This window comes from Rhyacophila brunnea, unplaced genomic scaffold (assembly GCF_057557595.1).
Source record: "Rhyacophila brunnea isolate RB1 unplaced genomic scaffold, BYU_Rbru_1.0 scaffold_5, whole genome shotgun sequence".
Taxonomy (NCBI): Eukaryota; Metazoa; Arthropoda; class Insecta; order Trichoptera; family Rhyacophilidae; genus Rhyacophila; species Rhyacophila brunnea.
Genome location: NW_028233170.1, coordinates 28,805,787 through 28,823,898, shown reverse-complemented (window position 1 = coordinate 28,823,898; position 18,112 = coordinate 28,805,787). Strand labels below are relative to the sequence as shown.

The window sequence follows — 18,112 nt, the reverse complement described above, 5'->3', positions numbered from 1 at the left end:
GTACTCACTTACCTATCAAAATAGGTACCACCTAATCTCAAATCGACCACGAAATAGGGCCCCATTATCGTTTCAAATAAGAAAAATTATAAATAGGTAGGTAGGTACCGTTCAATGAATGAATACTTGGCTGAGCTAATAATGTCGGCCAATGTAAACTGTCATCCGTCTCGATGTGAATCGCTAATTAAAATAACGATGAACAATAATAATTTCACTTGTAAAATTCTCATTCAACGACAGTACCTATGCTCCATGTTCCTTCTTATTGAATAGATACATACCTACATATCTGTACAAAATAAACGTAATAATAGATATTATAAGTCCTATGTAACTAGGTACCTACTTCAATGCGGCAAACACTAGGCTAATTAATTGTTAAAAGCTACCCACCCACCTACGTCTACAATTCTACACCTAAGTACCTATTTATTCTCAATAACAGCCTTTCTGTGGAATACCCACCTGATTAAAATCATAATGCACCTAAGTACCAAATTAACAAGCTGAACTGAACTGTGTGTACATCAAATTTAAGATACCTACCTATTGAAACACTAATAGTAATAGGGTAATCTCAAAATGAAAATAAAAAAATTAATCCACCAACGTTAGCATAATAATATCGGCGAAATCGGTGAAACCGGGAGCGGCTTACGTTGAACTAAACTTACTAAACAACTAAACTAACCGTTTGATAAATAAGTCGGGAATAGATATGTTTCTATTTTTGCACTGCATGCATCGACATGACATTAGTCATCAATAATTAGGCTTCCAACTATATCTCGACGCGTGGCCTAAGCGCTTGTGTTGGAATATTTATATCGGCCAGTGTATGATTTTATTGTCCGAACGCCGAGTTAAGCTTTGTGTGCTATGCCATTAGGTACAGGCAACCTCCTGAAGAATTAACTTGGAAAACATCAATTCCAACGAAGATTCATGTAGTCTTATAGAACTTTGTTGGTTTTGATTCTACTAGCCTCATTTGTCGATCTAAATTTTTAAATGTATGCGTGAAAAATAGTGTAAATTCAAGGTACACTTTGAATTTTGCTCCTTGGCATGACGTCTCACCGATGGAGGCATGTGTGTATTGGTCGCGTCTCATTGGTGTAGTTACGTGTGTATTGGTAGACGGTGGCGTTAGCGCGTCGAAATCACATGTTCGAATACGCGCGGAATTCAAAATGATTGATTTCGTATAAGTTTCCGATATCGCATTTTTCGGAATACATGGGGGTTGTATATTATATATTTTTATTTAATCGATGATGGGAGTGCAGTGCACACTTTGCTCCTTTACTAGAGCCGTCCCTGACGATAAGGCCAGGATTCGAATTTTAGGATTTTTTCGTGCGCCAAAAACTTTATACGATACTTTTGATAGTATTATTCCCGATGATACCATTATAGATACATTTTTTCTCGATCTTATATCCTTATGAACACCCACCGACGACGAATTCATTTTCTCGTTAATGATTTGTCTTGTGTAAAAAACAATGGATGCATTTAAATGTAACTATCGTAGGCAACATTTGGCATGATTAATGATAATATAATGGCAGTTGTAGACATATAAAGTTAGACAGTCATTGATTAATATATAAACCTACAACATGAGTTATTTATATTTATATATCGGTGTTTAACATTCGGTACCTACATAACAATACCTTTATCTTAAAAATGTATACCAAACTATTATTTTATTATACATACTTAGTTGTTTCTTTGTATGTTTTAATACTATAATAATAATATTACATGATAATGGCCTTCCATCAAGGATTTACAGTTAGCCACGTTGATGTTCGTTGTCTACCTTTTTATTAGGGACATATCCTTGGCCTCCAAGCATTATTGCTCTGACATAATATTATACGCCTCGCATGTATGACGTATGTGTGGGTGTATTAACAATCTTCTTTGTAGATTCCGATTAAGAATCGTTAGAGCAAGGCTCGCTACTTTTTAATCTAAGTCGTACATCGATGTTTAAATTTTGCAACACTCATTCCACATGCCTACTAATTACATTTTACTGTAACCGCAAACATACAAACCGTGCAGATTTACTTGATAATAATATGTTCTTTCTAGTTGTTCTGAATGTTTAATGTAACTCTTCATTTTGACTTTTAAAGATTGATGATGGAATCGGTGACGAAATTATACGTTGCAGTGTGAATTACAACATTTAATCTAACATTTAATTTTATCATTAAATATATGATCAATCAACATTTTTATAACCAGGGCACAGCTTGTTTGTTACACAGATGTAATATCAAATATGCCAGAATCCAGTGCGCCTCCTACTCATTAACGTTTACGTCACTCGGCGTGAGGGCCCGCATGTCCTGTAAAGGTCGAAAATTAAGAATTTAAGATATCTTTAGGAGCCAAAGCTAGGAAAGATCTACATATCGTTATGGTGCCCCTTCTTTTCGTAACCTATATCTACATATTTAATTTTAGCATTTTTTTGAATGGGAGCGAATGAATATTGAGATGATAATAATTATACGAGTGTCGTAGTAAACCTTCCTAAAATATATAGTTATGTGATGGTAAATACAGAACATAAAATTTTGCAATTAGGTATTCCAAAATTACGAGACAATTGAAAATTTCAATGGAAAGTTTACCGAATATATCTATTAATTTATTATAATATTATGCTATTTATTTAATTATTAAAATAATGCACGTATTTAAAATACATATTTTTAATAGATGCTATAACCACGGTCATCTGATCTACTGACTATGGGCTTTAAAGTCAACGAAGATGATAAAGGCGATGCCGTTTGCAATACTACTCTTTTATGGTATTGTATCGAGAGAATTTATTGATAAAATTGTGAACCTGTCAGCAATCCGAACGGTACCTAATTGTAATATTTAACAGGATGCTGAACACATTATTTGCATTTTGGAATGTCCTGCGATTAGGGCCCTCATTTCGAAAGAAAAGTATCAAAGTTTCGTTTCGATATTTGCAAGTAACGATATAAAATGATGCTTGTTAGAGAGGGACCTTTTTCCAATCGCAAATTATCGGTATCAAAAGATAAGTTTGACTGCTGGCTCTACCTGCGATATGCAAAGAAAGGGGTGAATAATAATAATTATAGTCTGCTACGCGGGACATAATATTATATTATGTTCTTCCTCTACTACGCTTACCGACAATATTTCAACGGATCATGTGCTGCGGAATGCTGTACCTTTGTCCTCCTATAATTTTTCCGAGCTCGAGTATACTATAGTTAATCGTACTGTTGGACATTATGTACTGTAGTTAGATATACGTATCTTCAAAATTCTTTGAACTGGCCTTGTGACTAATGTTAACGTCCTCAAACGAATGGGACAGGACCGAAAGATTTTGCCTCAGCAAATTATTATTTATGTCTCAACTCATAAGTCTTGAGTCAAAGATGTTGAAGCCAAGCCTAAATGTATGAAAGCAAGCAAAAAGTACCTCTGGTCTACTGAATAAATTAGTCACAAGCGATTTCGCATTGCAGGTTCATTTGAAGAGAACTCCACACTTTTAATATAACATTCTAATATAATTAAGATTCATCCAATTAGTTAATTACATACGTGCCTCTATTTGCAGATATTGCCATAATAATCATTGAATACTTAAATTCATAGGATGGGATAGTGTATAATTAAAATTTCCTTTTCAAAGCAGACATTTGAATTTAAAAATTAGCTATAGGTACATGTGGAAAGATACTCCCTCTTCAATTTTATGTAGGCAGCCAAAAGCAATAATATTTAGATTATAGACCATTATTTTTTAAATGACTAATCATGTAAAACATCGGGAAACGCGTACGTAGGCTATGTACACAAAGCATCAGGCTTCAAACCAGAATGTGAACCAGCATTTTGTTTTTGGGGCTGCCAATAGAAGAAAAATAATTACAAGATAAAAAGAACTTTTTATATACTTACAACGTTTTTAAATTTTCTGTTGAATTATTATGCTCAATATGCTCAAACTTGTACTTGATATGAAGTAAATAAAAAACAAACAAACAAATATAGAATACTGAAATGTCATTCTGACATTTCAGTTTGATTTCCATAGTAACGCACGTATATATTAATAATTTAGTTGCTAGGACCCACTTAGCAACCAATAATAGTCTTTTACTTTTTACGGATTTTTCTGAAATAACTTTCCATACAAAACAGAATTAACTGAAAATTAATTCAATTCTGCTTAAAGATGGCTAAAAATATTAAAAGAATGCATTGGCATCGTGTTCTGATATATTCTAAAAGTGTCAAATGTCTAGCTAGTCGGGAAGTTAGTTAAAAATCGATTGCAAGATTTGTACTGGACAAACAATCACCGGACAAACAAGAATACGAGCTAATAAAAACGTTGTAAAAATGAACTTATTTCCGATACACAACCACATGTAAAGTCGTTCAATTCGAAAATCGAACTATCTTCAAAATTCCCAATACATATGTGCATAAGCTTCTTTCTATACAGAGTCCAAATTCTTTGTCTTTAGAAATTATTTGCTCAGGAGACATTCCCTGCAAGAACTTGAAATGTTTTGGTATCACTTCATCCCCCTTGGTTCTCGCTTTCGAATGCCGGAAGAACTAGTCGGCATATAAACAGTTCAATGTTATACTTACTTACGTCTACTGCAGCGCTTTCTCCGCCGTATATTCAAACTAAAATATTCATGTTTGTCTGCGGCATCCGCCCAGCTTCTTCTGCGTCTACTTTCCACTCACGCGGACCTCTCTCCCCTCTATATCGAGACCACTCCGGAATGTTAGCTATACATTGTTGACTATCTTCTTACCATAATGACAATACACCTACCTAGTCACTTCTTATTAGCTCTATAATGGGTACTAAAATTGTCTATTTATTGATATAAATAGACAATGGGCGATGCGAATCAATTGGCCGCTAAACGTCAACAAACGATGTAACATGTCCGCTAAAAAAATGTTGACAGTCGTCTTTCTGTTAACCGGTTTTGATAAAACTTTCACGGCGTATAAATAAACAAGTTTAAAATCTTGGGCGGTCATTTTTATGAAAATACTCCATACTCACTTTCGATACGACATAATGAAATAATGCTCGGCAATCATCATCGGATTTGTCATGTTCATGTCACTTATTGCGGATTAGTGCCAGTATTACCGAGAATCCAAATTGTTATATAATTATGTTTGTTTACAAGATTACTTTTATTTTCATGGTTAATGTGTGGCCTTTGACTGGTCTGGCCTCTAAAATTTTTGAATTCGGTAATTAATTAATTTGTCAGCTATTAACGTATCTTTGCTATTTTATTCGCTTTGATATTCAATATTTATTTATCGCCAATATATCAATGACTAGTATTGCCTAACAAATATAGGTTTTTAGATATTTTACCTACACAATAATCACTAATCAGTATTGGTAATATAATTAAGTAACTTAAGATAAAAACTAAAGAAAAATAATGTATCTACATTAAATTTATAGTTTACACAAGGGTCTCCCACGCTAATTACCCGTTTCGACACAGGTTTTACCAGCGTACCCACCCTACTTTGACGACAAACATGAATCTTCTTTTACGATAACGAATCATTGATAGTTGAATATGTTTTTCGGATAAGAATTCATACATTGTAGTTATCTTGTGTGCTATATATTACTAAGTTATAATATTAAATTATCATCATCAGCCGGGTCGATCCACTGCTGGAAGGCCTCATATGGCTACGTCCACTTTGTTCTGTCCCCAGTTCTTCTCTGCCACGTACCTACATCCATCGAACTCTATATTAAATATGGGTTTTTAATTAATTTTAGTGTGACATGAAGATATCCCTAAATTCTTATTAATTTATTATAAAAATATACAGTCGGAAAATACCAACTGGATCATTTGATATAACTTATGTACAATAAATATAATTATATTATATTATGCTATTTTATCTAATATGTGCGTGGAAGGTCGTCAAGCTTTTTCAATGAAAAGTGTTGCACAAAACTGTAGCAAAGGAATGTTTTAATGCTTATCTTTGCCTTGCAGTAAAAAATGGTGTGGCAATTTGTTTGCCCAGTTGTACAACATTTTTATTTGATTTTCCGGGTTGAACATTTCTCACACCTGTTTTTATATTTCGTTTTTTAACTACCTACCTATTCGTCTTATCGTAATATCTATCACCGGTATTCTTAATATTTATCAATGCCTACTATCTCCATGTTTAACATAGTACCTACCTACATCGTTTATTTGTAAAGTAATGTTATCGATAATTTATCAGGTATATTTTCATTAAAATTGTTATATTCTATTGCATATAATTTATTGCTTTTAAGAAAAAATACTTATGTCCATACCTAAAGCCTACCTACAAATAGGTGCAAGTAGATACAAATACATGTAAATACAAAATGGTTGGCTAAAAGTCTTCATATACCTATCACATATTATTGTAAGTAATTGAACAACATGTTGAAGAATTTTATCTTTTAAGCAATGGATCTTTTGTATATGAATACCAAGTTGAGATAAAAAAAGTTCCTAAGGCTAATGATTAAATTAGTTGCTTGATTAATTCACTTTGCATTGTGTATCAATTGTAACAAGGAACAGTTATTATCTTCCTGCGATTTATTGGCCAGGGCCGCTCTGAGATTTAGAAAAAAACCATCTTGCATTACCTATCGTTGCAAGCATGTAAAAAGATTATTTGATCCAGTGAGCCATTATTATTTAGGTGACCAATCACGTACAATCGTAATATCGATACACAGTTAAGTAACTAAAGCAAGCAGGCGGCCATTTTTATATTTATAAACAATACCATTCGATATTTTAATGTTGCTAAGGTAGATTATGTACTACTTAGTTAAACCAAGTGGAATAAGTATAACATATTGTGTTTTATTTTAATTATATGATAATTACAATGTATCTCCACCAGTGGCGGCCGGTGGTTTCCAAAATTGCTTTCATTGGGGGTGCACTCAAAAATTTCTTACCTTATTTAAAAAGCATATCAATTCAGCGTTGTTTCTGTTTAGCGAACACCTCAATCACATCTCATTAAAGTCTTGAACTGTTTGTAAAAGTTTTTTCTCAATGCTTAACACAGGTAGACATGTTAAGTCAGTCCTGATTCATGGTAAGTATTTCTGAAAGACGATTTAATTCTTTTAATGGTTGAAAAACAATTTCCACAGATGTCATCGGACCATCCTTTTTTTATTCTGACTCTTATTATTATTATTGATAAAGTCTACGTTTACCGACATCATTTTAAAACACATACACTTCACTGATTGAACTATAATTATAAGTATTAAGTTTTATAAATCTTTTATTCAAAATTTATCATTTTAAAACACATACACTTCCCTGATTAAACAATAAGTATATATATTGTTATGAATTTATTTTTATGAACAAAACTATCGAAATAACGTGACAAAACACCTAAAAAAGCCGACTATAACGACGACCGCAGAAATCATACTGAATTGTATGTAAGAAATAATATTTGAAGAAAATATTAAAAAAACAAAACTATCGATTGTTTTGAATAGGTAGGTACGTATTTTTCGACTCTCGACAAATCGTCAGTTTCTTCGTCTACAAAAAGCAATAAAACTCCAGCAAAATGCCTGCATTGTTAAAAATATGACATCATGTTATACATATTCACTCACTATGAGAAAGAACATGGTAACTTTGATTTTAATTTTTTATAAATTATATTCAAATATTTGCAAATATAGAAGGAATAAAGGATCGATCCAAAATATTTATGTTGATAATCAATTTTTATTCAATATCAGCCTATTTTCAATGAATTTATATGAGATTTAAATAAAAAAAATCTATTTTTTTATCAATCCTGCTAAATCTCAGTTACTACATTTTTCCGCGTAACTTTTGAGCTGCGTCCCTAATGGTCATAACATTTTGTGTATTCATGAGTTATTTATCGTTTTCACGTGTCGGCTTGAACTGTTATTACCCAATGTAATATGAACGGCAAACTAAGATCCATATTTGTGCGTTCCGACGAGCGCACGAATTCGGTGACTGTTTACTGAGTATATGCTTTTGGTATAAATTTACATGGATTAAATTGCGATAAACGAGTGATGACTTATGAATAGCATTGTTGCACATTGAGTGATGTTTAGGAAAAAGCAGTGCAGCGCACATGCATGGTGTTAGAGGAGCCGCCGCTGATCTCCACCAATAATTCGAAGTTAACACCATATACGAATATAAGGCAGATTGTCTATAGGTAGTTACCGATCCAACCAAATTGGAATCGTTATCTAGTCTTGTAATACCTACAAACAGTGAAAAAACCCCTCTACGTATCTACTAACACCCCCTTTTTGTGACGCCACCCATCAGGTCGGTCTCCGCGAGCAATCGGTAAAACCAATTCGCCACGCATTTAGTTGACGTTTATTCCGGATTCATAAAGGTCATTCGCCCTCATATTTTGAACTTTGAATAGTGTTTTATAATTCAGTCCATGCTGCCCTGTCGAACAAAGAATACGATTTCTTAACTAAATACTTTTCTTCACACACGCGCTGTGTAATCAAATTTAATATATACCTACTTCTCGTATGAAATTCTACTGTGTCAATAAAACAATGTTCACATGTAGCAACCCCCCCCCCTACTAAAAACATTCCACCCCTATCTCCTGCGATTCCTCTCCGTATTCGTCTCGACTCAAAGGGCGGTGTGTTACTACTTAGATACCTGGTTAATTTTTTTAGTAGGTACATCATATATTGTTTAATGGAGTTCTATATTAGTTACATTTTAATATTATGATGCAATGTAAATATTATAAAGACTGCAGCCTCTTGAATAGTGAGTGTTAAAAACGGCGACGAAGATATCGTATCAATTTATTAGATATTATTAAAATAAATATACATCAGGAACATGAAGTGGCTCAGAATAATAATTATCGTTTGATCTGACCAGAATACCTAATAAGACGTTTGTTGATGTGTGCTGGTTTGTCCATATTTGGTTAGTTGACGCACAACTTGGACGTGCCAGGGTAATGTATTTTTATTTTTTGATGAATCGTCTTGTGTATTATACGATTTATAATAATAATTAGTAATGGTTGATTAAACTATTTTTTATTTAAAATACATAATAAAGAAACAGTGACATACTTATTAGAAATAAATCTGGTAAATAATATTATTATGGTACCGGGCAGAATAATTCGAAAATTGGGAGAGATCCAGACGTCGGCTGGGAATCAAAAGTACCAAAGTATCTATTATCGGCGATTATATGTAAATTGTTCGTATGCAGTTCGACGTACCACAATTCACAGTGAGCTGTCGTACCGTAAACAGATGGCCGTAAGGCATTGAGATAAATTAATGACGTGTTGTTAATTGATCATTTCACGAGCACCTATTTCCCAACCTATTTTTGAAACATTAAGAATTCTATATATTTATGTATTATTTACGATAATCTACTTACCTATTTTCATATGTCTTTCCCTTGTATTCGTGTGGTCGATCTCAATATTATACGGCCATCTGTTTCTGATACAACAGCTCATGGTGAACTGTGATATGGCAAACCGCACACCTACGTAGAATTTTCCATCACCACATTATAAATCACACAAGCTGGTCGCCAATATTAACGAAATTTGAGAGTCGCTTCAGTCGCATGACTATTAGTTAATTTCGTTGTAATGAAGTAGAGTACAGATGGATAAGTAATTTGGTAAAACACATTCTGATGTTTGCGGGGTTAAGTCTCGCCCGGCGCCATATTTTTTCAAGATGGTTTCTTATTGGTATATTTCTAAAGTGTTTTGAATTATGCACGTTCAATAAAGATTGTTACATTCTTCAATATTGTGAATTATGTGTTGAATTAAAAAATAATAATAGATAATAACTAATATTAAGTATGTAACTGACGATAATTTAAGTGGACTGTAATTATTTATCGTTTTTTGGGTGGCTACGGTGGACTTGGGAACTCCGGGCACTAACCTGAGTTACTCAAGTCACTCACGCACACACTGTCACAGTTATCTCACAACGTCATTCGTAGTTTTGGAATGCACGATCTGTACATGGTCGGTCATCCTGTAGGTTTTTGTTTATTGTAGGTTTTGCGGTTAGGTCGACACTAAATTAAATTTGCCCAGAGATACATACATTTCGAGGGATTTGGGTGGGGATTTAGACACAATCGGCGTAAACAATAGCTATCTATTAAAATTAAATTAGTATCATCAGCAGGATTTAAAATATGACGTAGATTTTGATATTTCATATAACTGTAATGATGGCTCCCACATCCTGAAGTGGGCCCCCAGGCTAGAATCTGCCCCCCCCTACCTATCGCTAAGGGTAAAGGCAGTGGGACGCTCTATAGTAGCATTTTTCAAATGGTGTCCGCGGTAAAATTAAGGTGTATGTTTAACGATGTTTTGTATTTTGTAATGCATCGACACAGAATTAAAAATTGTATCGCACAACCACACATTTTAAAATATTAACATTGAGCAAATTTGTGATTTGTTTTTATCTCACTTATCAGGTCGACTCGCCACGCTGGGCGCCTCTTGAGCCCGGGTCCCCGGACTAGAACCCTGTCAACCCCCCTCCCCCCCTTGTGGGGAGCATGACTGTAATACTAAACTACTTTGCAATAATCTTTTTTTTTAGAGTGGGGTGAAGTATGTCAATAATATTATAATATGCTGATCACGTTACAACGTGAGTCGCTAACGCCCATTGAAAGACCTGCCTGCAAATGCATTCTGGGCGCCCAACGCTGACGGCTCCTATTCGATTTCTTCTCTATTTGTGTCCTCTCCCATTTCCGTTTACCCGTATGCTCTGTTTCCACTTTTTTCATACTCTGCATCCATAACTTACTGTTCCGACTTATTGCCTCGCGCTACGAGACGACGTTTTCGTCACCAATTTTTCTTTTTTTCCACGTTCAGTTTTAGATTATTACGGTCGCTGGTGTCGTCTTTACGCCCCGGCCATTTCCGCCTGCAGCTGCGCTTTGTGCACCTATTATATAATTTGCGATTTATGTATTCTTATGGTGGCAGTTAAATGTTTGGTAAAACACAATTTCCGCTCCAAGACAGCAATATGATGGCATAAATCGCGTGACGGAAAGAAATATGAGACTGAAATTTGTCACGAAATATAATATATTAGGGTAGTCTGTATTCTATTAACTGGTGTACACGTCACACGGAAAGCATTGTGCCATCGCGTTCAACTGTTGCAAGTTTTCAACGGGAGGGAATGAGATGGATGCTGCAGCGGGGGGAAACCGGCACGCCAGCTTATAGAAGACATACTCTAGTTATGATATGCGATGAGATATTCGATTCTGAGGTAAACATACCCCAAAAACAGCAAATACAATTTTTAAATGACAGATTATAGAATACGATATAGATGACATACTTAATTGATTTTGTAACGGAAATGCCCGTAATAAGTATTATGTAAATCTTTCTTCGGTGTGAGGAGACGATAATATCTTAGTTCGAAAAACACAACAATTTTTTTGTTGCTAAAAGTGTTTGATGGTACATTTAACTTGTGATTTTATTCGTACTTATTTTAACACTTCGAATGGATACTTGGGATTTGGTCATTACTAAGTTATACTTTAGCCGCGCAAGGTTTGTGGTCTCTTTGTTTCATTCATCGGTACCTACACAATCAAAAAAGACTTGGCCAGGCAGCTGGATTCGAAGCCGTTACCCACCTGTCTGTAGAGCTACTCAATAATTGCCGTAGAAGGTCAAATAAACTAAATATTGTATTATGCGTGGGCACTCAGTAGGTAGGTACATAATAATACCGATATAGCCTCTTCTGACTACCGGACATTCCTTAGTTTTCCTGGAAAATTCTATCATTGTCACGATTTCGTGAATCGAAAATAATCTGAAATTATATCAGGTGTATCTTGCCACACTACTTAGGTAGGAAGTCATTTTGTCATACTATTTCGAAACGTTTTATGGAATTCATCGAGTGAATCATGTTGTATTACTCAGCTATTTATTACGTTTGGTGAGAGTTCTTAGACAATAATATAAGCTTAAAAAACAATGTAGGAATGAACAAGAACCATTATTAGTATCTCCCGAAAAATTCCTAATAGTTATATGGAAAGATTTTGTTATTTTTCGGTTATGCGATCCATGCCATGCTATGGAACACTAATCTTATTAATATACTGTTATCCGATCACTGATGGAAAGTCATCATATAAAATAAACCGATTTTGCAATTTATTAATGATCGGGACCGATTTTGTTCGCGCAGACAGACATTTTCAATTACAAAATACGGTAAATTTAATGCAGTTTAACCAAATGAACGAAAATCATAACATAATCTTAACACAACATTGAGCACGTTTTAAAGACACAGGTATATAGTGTGTCGATTAGTGTTGCCAATACTATGATTATAGTGCAATTCTGTAATTTCGATTCCGCGAAATATGTAAAATATTATAATTTTGAAGAATTCAAGACTAAAACGGTTCCATTTTTTTCAGAAATACTATTTTTTTTACACTATTGTATGAATACTGATGGCGATCCAAGCTTTAGAATAGGTGGTAAGATAATGAGTTGTATTTAGTATAGCCACTGCGTTATAATCTTGTATCGAATTCTCAGGAAAAATGAATGAATGAATTCCTAATAACGCTATCAGGATCGTGATTGTGAAATACGATGGCTGTAGTACAAAACAATGTTGCTAGATGAAACAGAAGTGATCACTATGAGCTTAATTTTTTTTTTATTAATTATGAGTAATTTGTTGATAAAAGTATGTAGTTTCTTTATATTATTAAAATGACCGGTAGATTTTTATAATATATTATTATCTAGGTACGCAGTGGCGAAGGGTGGAGGTAGGCTGTTAAGATCCGCCATAAATAGTGCACAATAAACTTTTTCAGACATACATATTTTTTTTCATTGAAATAAGACTACAATTCACAGAAAGTGTTGGTTAGTTTTTAAAATTAAATTAAACCCTGAGAAACCAAGCGATATTAGATAATAGTCAAAAAATACATGTCTATCTATAAAATATCTAAAATTATGCAATTAAATCATACATAACTTTGAATATTTTATAGATAGAATAATATTTTTTATTTATTATAGTTTGGTTTAGGCAGGGCTTAATGAAATAAAAAAAATGAACCAACAATATGTGTAATATGTATTTTTAATCCAACGAAAACAAATAACTATGAATGAAAAAGTGTGCACAATTTTGTCGTATCGCCCAAATTAGGCCAAAACTATTATGGTTTCGTTTGGGCAGGGTTTAATTGATTTTCAAAAACTAACTAACACCATCTGTAAATTGTAGTCTTAGTTCAATAAAAACAAATACATATGACTAACAAAGTTTAGTGTGCACTATTTATAGCGAATCTTAACAGCCTACCTCCACCCTTCGCCACTGAGGTACAGAAATAATGTTTTTTTTTCTCAATAGTTTCTCAAATAAACTGTTCTCACTGATAAGTAGCTCCCACTCAACCGCTTTTCGAGAGGAAAATAATATACAGATGTGCTTCGCACATATACATACTCCAGTCGGGTCTTCTTGCACTTGCTAGGATCGGCCATACCAATGTTGGTAACGATCTGGTAGGATCAGTGAACCTGTACGATGAATCGGTAGCTCCCAAAAATAAGTTTATTATTATGTGTACGTCAGAATGCTTAGGATTTAGGTAATTGATATCAAGCGGAAAAGATTTCATTACAAAACAAAACTACTGCCATATTTATTGAATCCGTGTAAACCAAATCCGATTTCCACCAGTCACTGCTATACTGATTTTCTAAAATCGCGGAAATATCAATTCGAAGAAAACTTATTTGTATTTTGGTTCGGGCCATATGTCAATATATCATTGAGAGTGCGAGGAAATGTGCAAGAGTGACAGTAGGGCGGTCAAACAATATGATGAAGGGTCACGGTCTGGTCCAGTGCCGACCGACGCCAAGAATGCGGCGCGGCGGTGTGGAAACGCGACGACTGTTAATCGGAAAATATGGAGCTGCAGTCGGCTCGCGCACCGATTCGCCTCACTTGCCGGTACGGTACGAGATCACAAATCGAATACGTTCATGTAAATTGTAAATCATATTGATGTGGATAATAATTACTCTTCGATATTGCGGTCGGTTTGATGTTTTTAATAGTGTTTCTTTAAATAATGTACCTGCCCAACGATGTATCCATTACGGCTTCTCACTCTTCCTATAGATAGGGTGTACCTATCCCACAACGTTGAGTTGAGCGTATTTCAGTTTGTTACTGGCAGTGTATTATGAGTAAATTGTTTGATTTATAATAGCATGGAGTTCATAAGATACAATTAAACTACCTTACTAATAAAGCTTATATGCTGTAAACTTTAAACCATGCTACAAACCCAAGCTCTAAGCATTTTGCCTGTAGTCAAATCTGCTCGATGGATCTGCAATAATTGCATAATAATAATTATTATTGATTTGAATATCATTGATACATTTTGATATCACTACGGTCTACTTGGATGTGTTTATTTTGAAGCCCAACGGCTTGAACCAATGGCGGGCTTAAGGGCGTGGAGGTACTAGGCACTGATTGATTTTGAGGCCCTACAATAACAACATAAAAATGTTGTAACTAAAAACAATAGTTATTGAAGATGACAGTAATGGCAACGTCATATTACATGACGTTTTATTTTATTGTATACACGTACGGATCTGTTTGAGCGGTTATGTTATAATCCCCTTTGAATAATTGTATGACTGGTTTTAATTGTTAAGAAGCCTCCTTTTAAATGTTCTGACGAATCGCTTGCGTCATCGGCGTCATATGAAATCAACGCTGGGTTGAACGAATTGTTTGCACAAACAGTCCTCGTAAAAAGTCCATTCAACTGTCTGAAATTCCACAGCGTAGAGGAGATGCATATGCCACGTCTCGGATAGGTAATGATGGTTTACCTGAGTACAAGATTATCCCATGTATTAATTATTATAAAGTATAGGTAGAATGGTGGCAGATTCTTGTGGCAGTGCAGGCGACTCATTTACGTGTTGGTATCGTTACTTTCAAATGACAGTAACATCATTCCAATCGTCGTGGCCACAATGCCAGAAGAATTTGTCCTTCTTCCACTGTTATTTCCGGCTGATACTGTCCGTCTGATCACATACTCATTACCGTATATCCAATATTACGCCCGTTGACGAAATATTTCAAACCTGGGTCGCAAATAATGTCAGCTAAAAGTCAGTGAACTTTAATTCACCAAATTCTGACAGCTTATTTCCTCTTCAGGTCATAAGATATCGATATTTTTCGGAACTTTTTCTCGTGTAGACATTTTAGCGGAATATGTCAAACACATGAACGCTAAGGCCTTGTCCAGATGGCGCGATTTGACTCGCGCGTAAAAACTCGCGTGCATTCCAGGGACATGTGACCTCATTGAGGCGTACACATGCACCAGTGAGGTGTCACCTTTCGCGTGCGATCGAAGTGCAGGTGATTTCATTGAGCCATCCACATGCACTCGCAGCGTATTGCGGCGAGACACGCCATTTATTGCAATGTGTACAGAGTTCACAACTACGCATAATCACCCGCATTGCAATGTAAGTGGAGGTTGATTTTCTACCATACTCATCCCTTATTTGTCAAATCTAAATAATGCATGCAATTTGTATTACGTGATGAGTGATGACTAATGTCTATTTACAGGGTTGTTAGCATATAGGTAGATATTAAATTAAAAGAGGGGCAAGGAATCGGCTTTCTCATACAGCTGAATGAAGCATGCCAACAATAGCTGACAACTTACGAGAAATAGCGATGCGATACAAATAATTCAGGCCATCACAGAGGATTTACTTTGGTCATTATAACATACCTATATAATATAATGTTAACGTTCAAATTTTGCCACAAATTGATTACCAGCCCGCCTCACCATACTAGCCTGCTTCACCATACTTCTTCAAATGCTGCGTCCATTAGTAAGTCAATGCGTTGATACATATGTGCGGTGTTGGTATATATCAGATTTCTCCTTTAAGGATATTCTCTGTCAATAATGTCCATCAACGAAAACATCTACTTTTTTAATTAAATGAATCCCTCCTACATAGGGCGTAAGCTTCTCGGGGCGGTAGCGTGCGAGGTGGTGTGGGGAAACGCTGGTGAACGACGATCGGGAAAACGCTCATTTTACCACTGACCACTCGGGCGACTGCGGTAGGTAGCCAAGCCAAGTGTAATGGCCGTATTACACGCTAAGATGGAGCTGCCAGAGACGAGGTTCGACTATTGCCGAAGCCATAAAAATAATTATTTATGCACCCACTCCGGTACACGTGTGCCAACTCGAAAATTGATTTCGCTTTCCAATTTACACACGTCGTTCGAAATAAGACGTGTTGATTTTTGGCACGTGGCATCCTACTCTCACGGGCTTAGTTCATTTGGACGTTTCGTTTTCATGTTACTTTTTTGTTTTAACTCAGAAGACAATCTTTTCATCTCACTTATAGTTTCAGCAACAAAATCGTTTTCACTCTGTGGACGTTTCCGTGTTGTATTATTACCAGTCAAAGTTTAATGGCATCATGCAAGTTAAATTCAATATATTATTATTCGTGTATTTTTTTCCCTCTCTTACACATGATAAAGTGATAAGGCTTGTTAAAATATTTCGTCTGAATAATATAGTATGTATTTACACCATTACCTGGTGCATGCATACGTCATCTTGTTTATTGAATTGAACTGCTTATAGCTACTATGGCAAGAAATAATCCACAAATTTTGTTTCTTCTTTTTTCCTGACACTACAACCCTATCTTGACTTGCAATCAAGATCCCTTGATATTCTATGATTACTACGATACTTTATCGATACAAAATCTCAATAGCAAAGTGGAGATTTCTAGAATTTCTACAATAACTTACGTTGCATTAGCAGACTAGTGGAATAGAACATTACTGTACGTACATGACTGCGGATTTGCAATAATGATCCTTATTGTATTCTACGTCGAGTTAATTTTTCAACCACATTCATAAATGCATTCACCTGTTTAACCTATTTACTAAAGAGTGAAATTTGTACAAGTAGATCTTGACTTTTTATTTTCCACATAATTAAATCAGTTTAAATGGTTTTGCTAGACACGGTATTAAAATCCGCTCACTTGGCTCAACCACTACTCCACCGCAGCTAACTAAGCCGCACAAACACGCTTAAGTTTGCGTCCGCTGAAACACTATAAATAGGTATCCTACTATAAATGTGTACCATATTATAAGTAATATTGAGGTTAAATCGGATTTCAGTAAATTGCATATTTTTAAGAGTTATTAAATAATATCGGCCTTGACTATATCGACAAAACATGATTTGTCTGATATTGAGAAAAATTCTTGAGACCTAAATAAAAGTTAGTGGGTTGGGTACTTTTCGTTTTCTCTTTCCCTCAGTCCACGAAGGCTCTTGCGTGATTTTGCTTGGCCTTTTGGTAGAATTTGCTCCATTTACTTTGCTACTATTTCATGTGGAGTTTAAAATCCGGCTAGTTTTTGCCAATCGATAGTTTACGGCTTTTTGGGCTCACGTATCCATGCATTATGATTTGATATGATGAATATACGGGTGGTCGGGGGTAGTCAAGTAGGCGGGTACTTCAGACTGACGTATAATATGCATAATTCTATTTTGATATTCAATATTATTCAATAATATGCATAATTCATATAAAAAAATCATTTTAAAAATATCTACGTGGGTGACTTTTCTGCGATCATTTTTATTGACAGATGATTTTTGACATAACTATAACTTCTCAGATGATAATTTAAAACAAGTTTGCTTTAAAAATTTATGATAGACGCATTTTTCGAGGCCAACCTAACCTTACTTACAAGAAAATACTTTTAATAAACATGCTTTACAATCAG

General features: G+C 34.9%; 1 protein-coding gene and 1 long non-coding RNA gene across 16 annotated transcripts in view; one reads left to right on the top strand and one right to left on the bottom strand.

Moving 5' to 3' along the window:
- The window catches only part of LOC147066254 (uncharacterized), a 102,419-nt gene that overhangs the window by 3,140 nt on the left and 81,167 nt on the right, over nucleotides 1–18,112 (bottom strand). The gene's annotated exons all lie outside the window — the stretch shown is intronic.
- Patronin (calmodulin-regulated spectrin-associated protein patronin) overlaps nucleotides 1–18,112 on the top strand; it is a 103,314-nt gene that overhangs the window by 31,910 nt on the left and 53,292 nt on the right. The window lies entirely within an intron of this gene.